Genomic DNA, 11,313 nt, shown 5'->3' on the forward strand with positions numbered 1-11,313 from the left:
GGAGCAGGTGAACACGTATTTTAGTCATTGACATATTTTGCAGTCCCATTTGGCTCCTGGCTCTAAGTGTACATTGCCTTGCCTGAGTTATGAAGTCTTGACATGACTGCTTTTATTTAATTAGCAATCTGGAAAAGCAATACCTTAGACTTTTGATTTCTAAACCAGGAGTAGCATCTGGTTTATGCATTTCAGTCCTGCAAGGAGTGAGGAAGGAGAGCATTTATACCACCAAACAACAATTTAAAACTTTTCTAAGGATTTGGCGTGAGAAACAGTTATATTGCATAAATGTCAGCAGAACATCTTCCTTTGAAATTAAAAGAGTATAAACAAGAAACCACTGAGTTGCCAGGAGGCCAAATTTCCAAGTATTAAACCACTAAGGAAGCAAAATAAATAAAGGTCTGGTTCCTTTGTAATGAGGGGGTGTCCTGCTGCGAGAGCTGTCCCCACCAGCAGATACCTGCTCTCCTGCTCATTCCTCAGCCGGGGAAATGGGTGGGTGAACTGCCAACATGCAACCCGCAGGGACCTGCAGTCAGTCGTTTCTCTTCCCCAGCCGTCTGTTTTCCTGTGCACAAGGTGGAGATGACAGTCATTACTTTTACTGCCTTTATCCACCTTGGATGATGGATTGAACGAGCATGGGGGCTTTTATGGGCTCTGCTCTGCTTGTGCAGGGAATATAACATTTCAGCCTCTGCTTTCCAGGCTGCCAGCTTCAGGATGTGCAGTCCAGGCTCCAGCCCCCCCAGGCACCCCAAAACCAGCAGCAGGTTTGAACAGGACGTTTCCCCTGGGAGCCTTTCAAAAGCTCGGATGCCACCCTGGGGCTCCTGCAGGCACAGTGGTGGAGGTGCAGGCTCTGTGTCGTGACTTTCCCCAGCTGCTTTCTTCCCCCCGTGGCAGCATGATGTGATGTCTCTCTCCCTTTCCCCTTGAAAGAGCGGCTGGCAGCCCTCGGTGGTGCCCAGGCAGAGCCCCACGCCTGCCTGCTTCTACGGGGAAGGGGCCCCACATAAAGATAGCCAAACAAGGCTTTTAAATCACTGAAAATGTGAAATACGTGACATTGTTCCTTGGTTTCCATTCTCTTCCTGGTATCAGTGACCCACATCTTGCACTTTTGACACTAACATCCCAGGCTGGAAAGAAACACGAAGCCAGCGAAGCAGCACGCAAGCACACGCTTGACAGGAAAGGTGTTACCTCACTTCTCAGAAACCGTTTCCAAGTGGAGCCTGTCCAAACCTATCCCAAAGCTCAAAGAGAGCACGGGGCAGGCAGCATAGCCCCAGGAACAACCCCTAAATTCAAGACAGGCCAACTCAGTGTAGTGCAATTGCTGCTTGCAGCTTGCCCTTGCTCCAGGCTAACCTCTCCTCTGGTACGGGCCTGGTCCAGGCCCAGCCTCACCCACCAATGCTCAGGGATGTGCAGCCTTCTCACTCACGCCAACTTTTACATTAACCAACATTAACCAAAAAGACAGTGTTGTTTCCCCATGAAATTAAAAGATTAAAAACCCTGCTCGACCTGCACCGAAGGAAGGAAGCCTGCAGTCCTTGCCCGGCGGCACGCACCGGGGAGCAGGAGCAGTAGCTGCAGCCGAGGGCCCGTAGGGGTCAGTTCATACCAGAAAAAAAGGGCAAAGTCAGGATTTCATAAAGAATGCTGGCTGGTGTTTAACAAAATTGCATGGGAAAAGAAAAAAAAAAAAAAAAGGATAATCACAAGTATTTTTAAATTTAAAAATAGTGCTGTCAACTGAGGACACCATCTAAAAAAAGTGGATGTATTTGCAGCCACATTGACTCCTTTGTTTCCCATACAACAGCCTGGATGTCTTTGCAAATGCCCACAGACTCCTGCTGTTTTACCTTTCACTTTAAATGACTTCATTTTAAAGCTCTTCACTGTGGTTGCCTTCCTCCCACCACAAAAAAAAAAAAAAAACAAAAAAAAAAACTTACAGTGGTCACCACTGGAAAGCCCCAGCACTTATCAGCAGTTACCACACAATTTAAGGCCCAGTACACTGCAATTCACTCTGTGGGAGCAAATCAGCAAGTCTGTGTGATGTCGTGTCCCCCCTACACCCCGGATCATGCCCAAGATACCACAGCATCTATAATTGGAGCAGGAAATGCCTGTGGCATTGCCCTGGTGAGCACCACAAACAATTTCCTTTCTACTGCTGCTTGCAGAAGCTGTGCTGACATACCCAAGGAATTAGGTTTTCTTTTTGGGCCTAGTTGGTTTGCAAGAGCAGTGTTTTTTCCTCCATCTTTCTCCCTATTTTGCTGCTTGAACTGTTTTTTTTTTGGTTTGGTTTGGTTTTCTTTTTTTTGTTTGTTTGGTTTTTTTTTAGTTTGAATGTCTCAGTGGAGGGACCATCCTTTCGTCCTACAGGTGCAGTACCTATGGCCGTGGGGCACCAGTCCCTGGTGGACACAAAGGCAAGATAACTGCCCTGGGTTAGCAGTGTCCATCCTGCCCATGAGGCTGAAGAGCAAGCACTGACCACCCAACACAGCTCTGCAAACCCACTCACCACCAGGCTGGTTCTGCAAGTCACGCAGGTTAAAGCTGACTTGTGAGGAGGCCTCCAGTGCACATCACTGAGGCCTGAGCAGATAGCAATGGTGCGGAAGGCATAGGTTATACAGGAGAAGACTTGATAGTGTAGGAATTATCCCTCTATTTCCTCGTTTAAGCTCTAGGAAAAGAGGTTGGTTTGTTTGTTTGTTTAATATCCCCAAAGATGTCCTCTTCATAAAGATTAAGCCCCTGCAATGTAAGATAAAAATAACACTTATCTTGTTCTTGCCCCAAATTGCACCATCGGGTTCACAACATTGGCTTTCATGAGCCAGACAGCAGAGAAGATCATGCAACTGCAGGCCCCTGCGACCACTTTGGGGAGCAGTCAAGCCACAAGCAGAGGTGTGAGCAAAATCCCAGCTCCTGATTCCCATAGCCCCAAGGGAGAAATGGAGAACAGCAGGACTAGATGGGCCCCCAGGAAACCCTGAACAGAGGCAGGGGTAAACCACTACTAGATCTGCTCTGATACAAGTTAATCTTTTTTTATTTTTATTTTATTTTATTTTTTTAATTCTGTGGCAACAAATCCATAACCAGTCACTACATTGCACCTCCTCAGCTAGCACTGGTTTGGCCAGCTTGGAGGGAGACACAAGTCTCATCTGTCTCTGCCCCATGAGAAGAGGTTCAGGGACCTGGGATGGTGCCTACGAGGGTGTTATTGAGGACAGGGAGCCAGGCTGCTCGCAGCCTGATGGGAGGCAATGGGCAGAAGGTTGAAACACAAAAGTTTCACATGTAGGATATAAGGAACATATTTTTCCTTGTGAGGACAGGCAAACAGGGCTGCCCAGAATGGCTGTCCAGTCTCTGTCCTTGGAGGTTTTCAGGACTCAGCTGGATGAGATCCTGAGCAACCCAATTCACAGCTGCTCCTGCTTTGAGCAGGAGGTTGGACTGGATGCTTTGAGCTCCAGGGAGGTTGGACTGGAGATCTCATGTCCCTCCCAGCATGAACTAACCTGTGTTTCTGTGAGGCTGTGATCCTCCACGTGACAGAAACAGATAGATACGCTGTATAAGCCATTCTTCATAGAGAGTAAATCTCTAAAGTAGAAATATGTTTGAAAAGAGGACTCCTACGGGTAGAGGAGGACCCTCTGGTTCAGTGCTTTATTCCCAGATCTGTGTACTCTTCAAAGAAAGGTCTAATAAAGAAAGTCGATATTGGTGAAAAGCCTGGCAAATCAGAAAGATGCAATTACTTTGAAATCTAGTCAATTGAAAATAAAAAATCAAAGTGATTTCAAAGGTCTTGCGTGTCAAATGCCCTTTGCCACCGTAAGTGGTTTCACAATCCCATTTTATTGCATTACTTTCTCACTTTTATTGCACGGAAGTCTCACCCGTTTGGTGGAGAACCAAAAAAAAAAATATGAACAATTAGAGAAAGGAGACAAGCAGTGAACTTTCCTAAACCCAGCGTGTCGTTGAGGGTTTAAAGTAAACAAACGGGAAAGATGTTTCCTTGAATTGCTCAAGTTATAGTACACCGAGGAGGCGGCTGTTGCCGTATTAGGTGAAATATTTTCAGAACTGCGTTTCCAACTGGTATTTCTTAAAGTGACATCTCAAGTCTCTCCCTGCTGCTGCCTCCAAACAGCACAGCAGCCTGTAATGAGCTCTGGTTCCTGAGCCGCTTGGCAGCAGAACCACGACAATTGCAGCACCACCCCCTCCACGTAAACCACAGCGTCTCATCTGTTTTGTAATTGCAGCTTTCGTGAAACCTTGCAGCAACAGGACTGAGCGCCTCCACAGTAAACTGTGCGAAATGTCATTGTTGTATAACTAGGAATGGTCAAAATCCTGGGTTAGGTCGAAAAGTCAAAACTTTTTTTTACTTTTTTCCCCGTGAGCAATAAACAATGGAGGAAAGAGAAGCCTCCAAAAAGTTTCAAAACATGAAACAAATGAAAAATATTCCAATGCTCACATGTTTTGAAATATTCTTAAAAGAGGATCAGGCATGTAATTAAAGCCCAGAGACAGTTGTTATATGTAGGAAGGTGTGCGTTCACACATGTATATGAAGTGGGGGCAGGCATTATGTTCCCCTCCTCTGTAGACTGCCTCCTCCACTCCTGGATCTGGCCAGGAAGGTATAACAGACACGTGCACACACACACACGTGGTCCCTGAGTCCTGCCAAAACTAAATCCTGAAGGCCACAGAAAAGAATTGCCAGACCGACGAGGGTGGAGAGCTGCTTTTCTTTGCCCCAGACAGGATGGTCCCACAGCAACACCTGAGGTGATCCTCACGGCATTGCCTGCCTCAGGGCCATCACAGTGCTGCCAGTGCCACCCTCTGCATTTCCAGGACTGGGCAAGCCAACCATGACACTGTTCTCACCTCTTCCCATCTTGATGGCAGCCAAGGCTGGGTTGAGCAAGGGGAGGGACCCCCCTGCCAAGGAACCCAGCTTTGCCCCAACCCAGCCTGGTGGGCAGGCCCCCAAGGAAGTAAGTGTCCGTGGTGGGGGACACCAAGCTCCTCTTGTGACGTGACTTGGCCCTTCCAACTTTACCTCCAGCACTATCCGGGAAGGGAAATTCCACCATATGGAGAAAACATAATTAGCTTTCCAGCATGTCTCCAGATGTTCATTATTTTTCTCTTTTCTTTACATGAGGGCTTTCAAAGAGATACCTCAAGTTTTGGAAAGTCAGCTGTCACCCAGAACTTGCTTGTACTTAGCCCCATGCAGGTGAAGCAGCCCAAAAAGCATGACAACTATCATAAATTAATGCCTTACACTTCCTCTCCTATCCCCTGTGTCTATGTAGTCAATTTAAAATGCAGGCTCCTCACTGTAGGAACTTCCTCTTGCTATGCATTTGTACCACGTCTAAGGGAGCAGGATGCTGCTGGCATCCTGTCACATCTTGCGAGAGATGGACTTACGTGGCTGCTTCCTCACACGTGGAGCAGCATCTTCTGCTTCCGCAGGGCTGTGCTGCAGCTCCCCACCTGCCCCATATCCACCCATGAGCCCCGCTATCCAGACACAGCAGTGATATACCAGCATTTTGGGATCCAAGTGGAGGGAGGTAGTGCCACCAGCACATCCTGGATGAAGCACATGCAGAGGGAGACCTGGCACCCTTCTTCCAGGATCTACTGTCAGCTGCCCACTGCTGGTATCTGGCTGGCGCACACACTCAGACGTCAGCTCGTGCAGAAAATCCACTGTCAGCATCTGAGGCTCTTTAGCCCTGTTCTGATACAAGAGAAAACTCATCTTGCATGAGACACCATCACCCTTCATGGGTACGTGAGCATGCACCAATTCAAATACACAAATACAATGAAAAAAAATATATATATGAAAAATAAACCATCTTTCAAGACCATGTCTGTGCTTCTTGCAAATCCTCAAACTCCCACCGGATTCAGCTGGAATTCAGCAAGCACAAAAAGTACACATTGTGTAGGAGATGTTTCTGTGTTTTTATTACTGCATGATGGTCTCATGTGAGGCAGCTGTTGGCTCTCCACTGTCAGTGTTTAGGCAGTAACAGAAAGGAAGCAAAACAAAATGTGGCCTAAAACCCTGGAAACACACAAGTAGATATTAACAGCTGGGATGGAAGAGAACCATTTTTTCTAAGCCCACGCTGAGATTTTAAGGTCTTTGCTTCTTCCACAGAGGGACTGCCTGACCCTGCTCTGGTGAGCGGCAAGGGGAGCTGGAGGCCCCCATCACACTGCGATCCACACCACATGACAAATGCACTGTTGCGTTGCCTCCCCTCTTCTGTACCGTTCTCTTACACGCCTATCTTACATTCCAAAACTGGGCATCACGAACAGCAACCGCGCAAAACCACTGTTCTGCAGTCAGGGAAATGACAGAAAAATTCACTTTTACAGTTGGTTATCAGAAAGAAACTGCTTTTACAGCAACACTGCTATTATTTTATGTGCTGCTTTCACATTCTGTTTTTTGTTTCCTTTCGCTGTAATTTACTCAGCAGGAGAGAAGCATATAAATTTCCTGTGCATGCTCGGAGCATTTTTGCCCTCGAGAGACCAGATCAGCACGCAGTGAGCAGGGGCTCTGCAGAATTGACACAGGAGCGGCAAAATCAGCACTGCAATCTGTAGGAAGCAAGGAAGCAATGAAATTGCATTAACTTGTTACGGGTGTAATTTAGGAAATCTCTTGTTGTCACATACCTTGGAAAATAACAACCACAAGACCCACAATAAGTAAGAGTGATAGCAGCAGTATATAATGGCATGTTTACAATTCAAGTTCAAAAAAAAAAAAAAAAGCTAAAAAAGCCTTTTATTGTTTCCAGGGGCTGGTTTCTTGCAACTTGAAATAAAGTACCGGAGCAATGTAGTGTTCTCTTGGGGTTAATGTTACATTAATCAGAACTGACAAGCATGAAAATCATTCTTTGTTGTCTTTAAATTGCTAATTTAAGATTGAAATCTAAAACGCTTGAGCACTGATCGTTAACACAGACAATCTTCTCTCCAATGGGCCGCTACACAATTGTTTTACAGTTGGTTGAGAAAACAAATGCAAAGTCTGTAACTAAATCCTAATGTATCATTTAAGTGTTTCCATTCAAAGACATTCTTTGACTAAACTTCACCGAATTGTAATACAGTTTAATTTAGAAGGAGCATTTGCACAGGCATTTACATCTGAAGGCAGAAATACTGTCATTGTGTCACACAGTGTGGTGGCAGCAATAATTTCCCCAAATCCAGATTTTTTCTTTGTTTCCATTTACAGATACATTTTGTTGAGCTCATTCTCTGCTGACATACCAAGCAAAGGCTCAGATACTCAATAACAAACAAAATACTTTAAATGCTTACTGAAATAAAACAAACAAACAAACAAGCAAACAAATAAATAAATAAAACTATTAAAGGTTACAGTCCAAATTCAGTGCAATGTGGACAGGCAGAAAATACAAGACAGGAGAATAAAGCACCACCAAACATGTGGATAAAAAACATAGTACCTAGTAGCAAAACAAATGGGATACCTTGTTAATGGAATTACAGATTGTGTTGAGGGCCAGATCAAGCCCAGTTTGAAATGTGTGAAAATTTGCAGGTTCGGGTTGACTCTGACGCAGCCCCCGTGAAGGCTGTAGACGTATGCACTCACAGAGATAAGCGGAAGCTCAATCTTCAGCTTGGCTGAAGCTCAAACAAACTCTGTGACCTAAAACCATTTCTTTCACCCCAAACCCATCAGCGGATCTCATTTGGTGTGGCCCCATGCAGTAAGGAAGGAGGGGGGACGCCGTTTTGGCAGAGCCCTGCTCTGGGTGACTGGGCAGGGGCTGCCCTGGGGCTCGCGGGAGTAGGCCGGAGGGAAGGCCCGGGGGAAGAAGGCCGTGGGGAAGAAGGCCGTGGGGAAGAAGGCCGTGGGGAAGAAGGCATGCTGTGCCCTCATTCCTGCCACCGAGGAGCAGGGGCTGCAGGAGCCGTGGCACCCAGCTGCCATTTATCACCGCTGAGCGCTCTGCCTTTCTCAGCAGTTACAGTGAAGCAGGGTTGAAGCGCGCTTACTGCATCCATTGAGCTCGATGGGAGATCCGCAGCAAATCCCGGGGCAGGACTTGCCTCACAAAAGATGCGTTGAGACACAAGCACTGTCATGCAGAACAAGCTCTTAGAGCAGAAGAAAAGGGCTCAGCATTTGGCCAAGGAGTGGGGTCATGCACCAGGAGTGCTTTGTACTCGGGGAGGACGGGGCGATGGCTCCCCAGGCTCACACCCAGCAGAGGCCGTGGAGCACAGGGTTCAAAGGACGGGAAAACGCAGAGATTGTGTGCAAGGAGGCTTTGGGCACCCAGCTACCAAGTACGAAGGTGCTCATGGGCAGTGCCTGCACCAAGGGGCGCTTCTCTTTCCTTCTTATCGACAGAGTAGGAGCGCAAAACTGCCCTTGGATTTAGAGGGAATCTGAGTAGCATTCCTTTCTTCATTCACTCCAAAATTATTAAGAAATTTGTGCATGGCTAGCCTGAAGGCAAGTCTAACATATGCACGACAAAATACCCATCATGTCTCGTGCTCCTTCACAGCCCCACTGTGTATAGCACTAGGGCAGGCCCCAGAAGTGCAGATCAAGGAAATATTGACAAGTGTGTTGTCACCAGAAGGACACACTGGATTCAGACTTGTAGGGGACTACTCCTGAGTTTGAAAACAAAAACAAAACAAAACAACAAAAAAAATCACCATACAGATGTCCTGACAAGGAGCGGTAGCAAGATTTGATTTGGCACATTTTTGTCCCATTAAATCCTGTCTCTCAAGTTTTGCTACATGTGTTTATTTGCTTTGTATGGAAGAGCAACAGGAAGAGGGTTTGAGCATCTTTAGTAACAGTATTTGCAGTGCAGCCGAGACTTAGAAGCTGACCACCTGCACAGAGACAGAAAACCAAATGTGGAATAATGAAAAGAAACCTCCATCTAAGAGTCAAAAGCTATAGTACCTGCCACCTGCCTGAACAACTGTTTGTTAAAGTTCTGCTTTTATTTCAAGCTATTTAAAAATGAGAAAATATAGGGGAAAAAGAAGCTAAACTTTTATTAAGTATTTTGGTGCATTTAACATTGTTAATAGGCCTCAAGAGCCCTGTGCCCAAATAATTCCTTAATGTTAAACCGTTTCAGGTGCAGGGATGAGTTTGTCTTCATTCACCTGGACAAACCAATGTGAAGAAGCAAAAGGAAGTCAAGGGTGATAAAGAGAAGAATCAGCATACCATTAACTTTGTCAATATCAGATTTTCCTGAAATTAGTTTTAGAATGAGTATTTTCTGTTTTCTTGATTCTTATGTAGAAAACTGTATAAATTATTGGAAAAGTATCATAATGCCGCATTTACACATTTATTGACTGACTAGCAGAATTTTTGTTTTTGCTTTTAAACGTGGAGATCGTTTAGAGACTCAGCAACCCTCCCAGACATTCATCCCATTTAAGAAAAACATGTATTTGCAAAATGCATCTTCTACTTTTGGGCCCAACCCAAATTCAGTGAGGTGAGTAGAGGTGGGATCCAGTGCACAAGGCAGACACCCAAATTTAAGTACCCCCACACAGACTATGGGCAGGACTCAGTTGCCTAAGCATAAGGCACCCATTATTACTGAGGGAGCTGGGCTGGGGAGACTGATTCGTTTAAATAATCATCATCTCTCTGCCTAGAGTTTGCCTAAAGAGATCTCCAGTTCACCTGTCCTGTCAGCCAGTGCCATCTGAGGGGCTGTCAGCCATCCTGTCTTGTCCCCAGCTGCTGCTCCAGAGGGGCACCACAGTCCTGTGGGCCATGTGCCAAACTGGTCAGCCCAGTTTGAATGCCTCGCACATCAGAAGTACCTCAGATGTAGCCGATTCAAGCCCCACTGACTCTGATGGGAATTAAAACACCCAGCTTGTATGTACGTGTGTGTCTTCATCTCAAACTGAACCGCAGCCCAAGTTTCACAGATGCTGGAGAAAATCCTGTGTTATCCTTAGTGTCTCATGCACACAGAATTCCTCTCCGAGCCCTGAATCTGTTTATATACAACTTAAAGCATTTTGTTTGTATTGCGGAATATTGCAACGCAACAAACGCCCAGTGCAGACATTGCATGAAGGTAAGTATGCAAATATTCCCAAGCAGTGTAAATATTGGTACATATATGTATCAAGCTTTTAGCCAAGATTCCCCTTTTCATGTACAGTTTTTAAAGGCTCCCACTGTTTTAGAAAAAAAAAAAAAAAAAAAAAAAAAGGTTTCTATTTATCATCTAGAGCTGAACTGGAAACCATCAAGCTGCTCATATCAGTCTATGTAATTTCGTGATTTATTATTCCGCCCCTTGTCCCATCTATTTTCTGTGCCTCAGATGTGCAATTAACTCCATACCATCAGTCCCATCTGCTTATGTCTGCATGGGACATGTCTGTACTGTCATAAAAGTGAAAGAACAAATTTTCTGATGACCAATATTCCTTAACTATTGCGTCACACTTCAGAGAAGATGACAGGCTCTCCAGGAATAGAAATGTCACATAGGAGCTTCTCGAACTTAGGACAGTCCCGGGGCAAGTAGTGGTGGTCCAGTGGCTTCCCTGAATGCCATTACAGTGCAAACCAGTATCGGTGCTCATATCAACAAGAGCAAAAGGTTGCTCCATATTTGTTTAAAGCTCACTTTTTGTTTAAAGCTCACTTTTCATTTCATTTTAAATTTCAGGCATTTATAGAAGTTCAGATGCTTCATTCAGAATAGCATCTTATGATGTCTTCGTCCGTCAAGCGGACTAAGTAAATATTTTTTCAGTAAGTGCACACACGCTGTGTATATATATATATATGTATATATAAACATAATGCTAGGGGACATTTAAAAATACATTAAAAGTCTTTGCTGTATTAGAAAGGTTTTAACATTTTGTCAGAAGCTGTGTTCTCCCCTCCAGAGAATGTTTTTCTATGTAATAGGAAGACATGAGGTTACTTTACTTTTAAGGATTTATTACATTTGTTTGCTTCTTGACAATATCACATATATCTGGCATCCATTTTCATAAATACTCCATGAATTTAAAATTAAATTACTTTTAGGAAATCAATTTCTGGCGGTCTCAATAAATCACAAGCATTCTAGCTATAATGTCCCTGAGGATCCGGCATTCTCTTATCAGCCTTGAATGTTTTTAATG

The sequence above is a fragment of the Anser brachyrhynchus genome (assembly GCF_964034855.1).
Source record: "Anser brachyrhynchus genome assembly, chromosome: 1".
Taxonomy (NCBI): Eukaryota; Metazoa; Chordata; class Aves; order Anseriformes; family Anatidae; genus Anser; species Anser brachyrhynchus.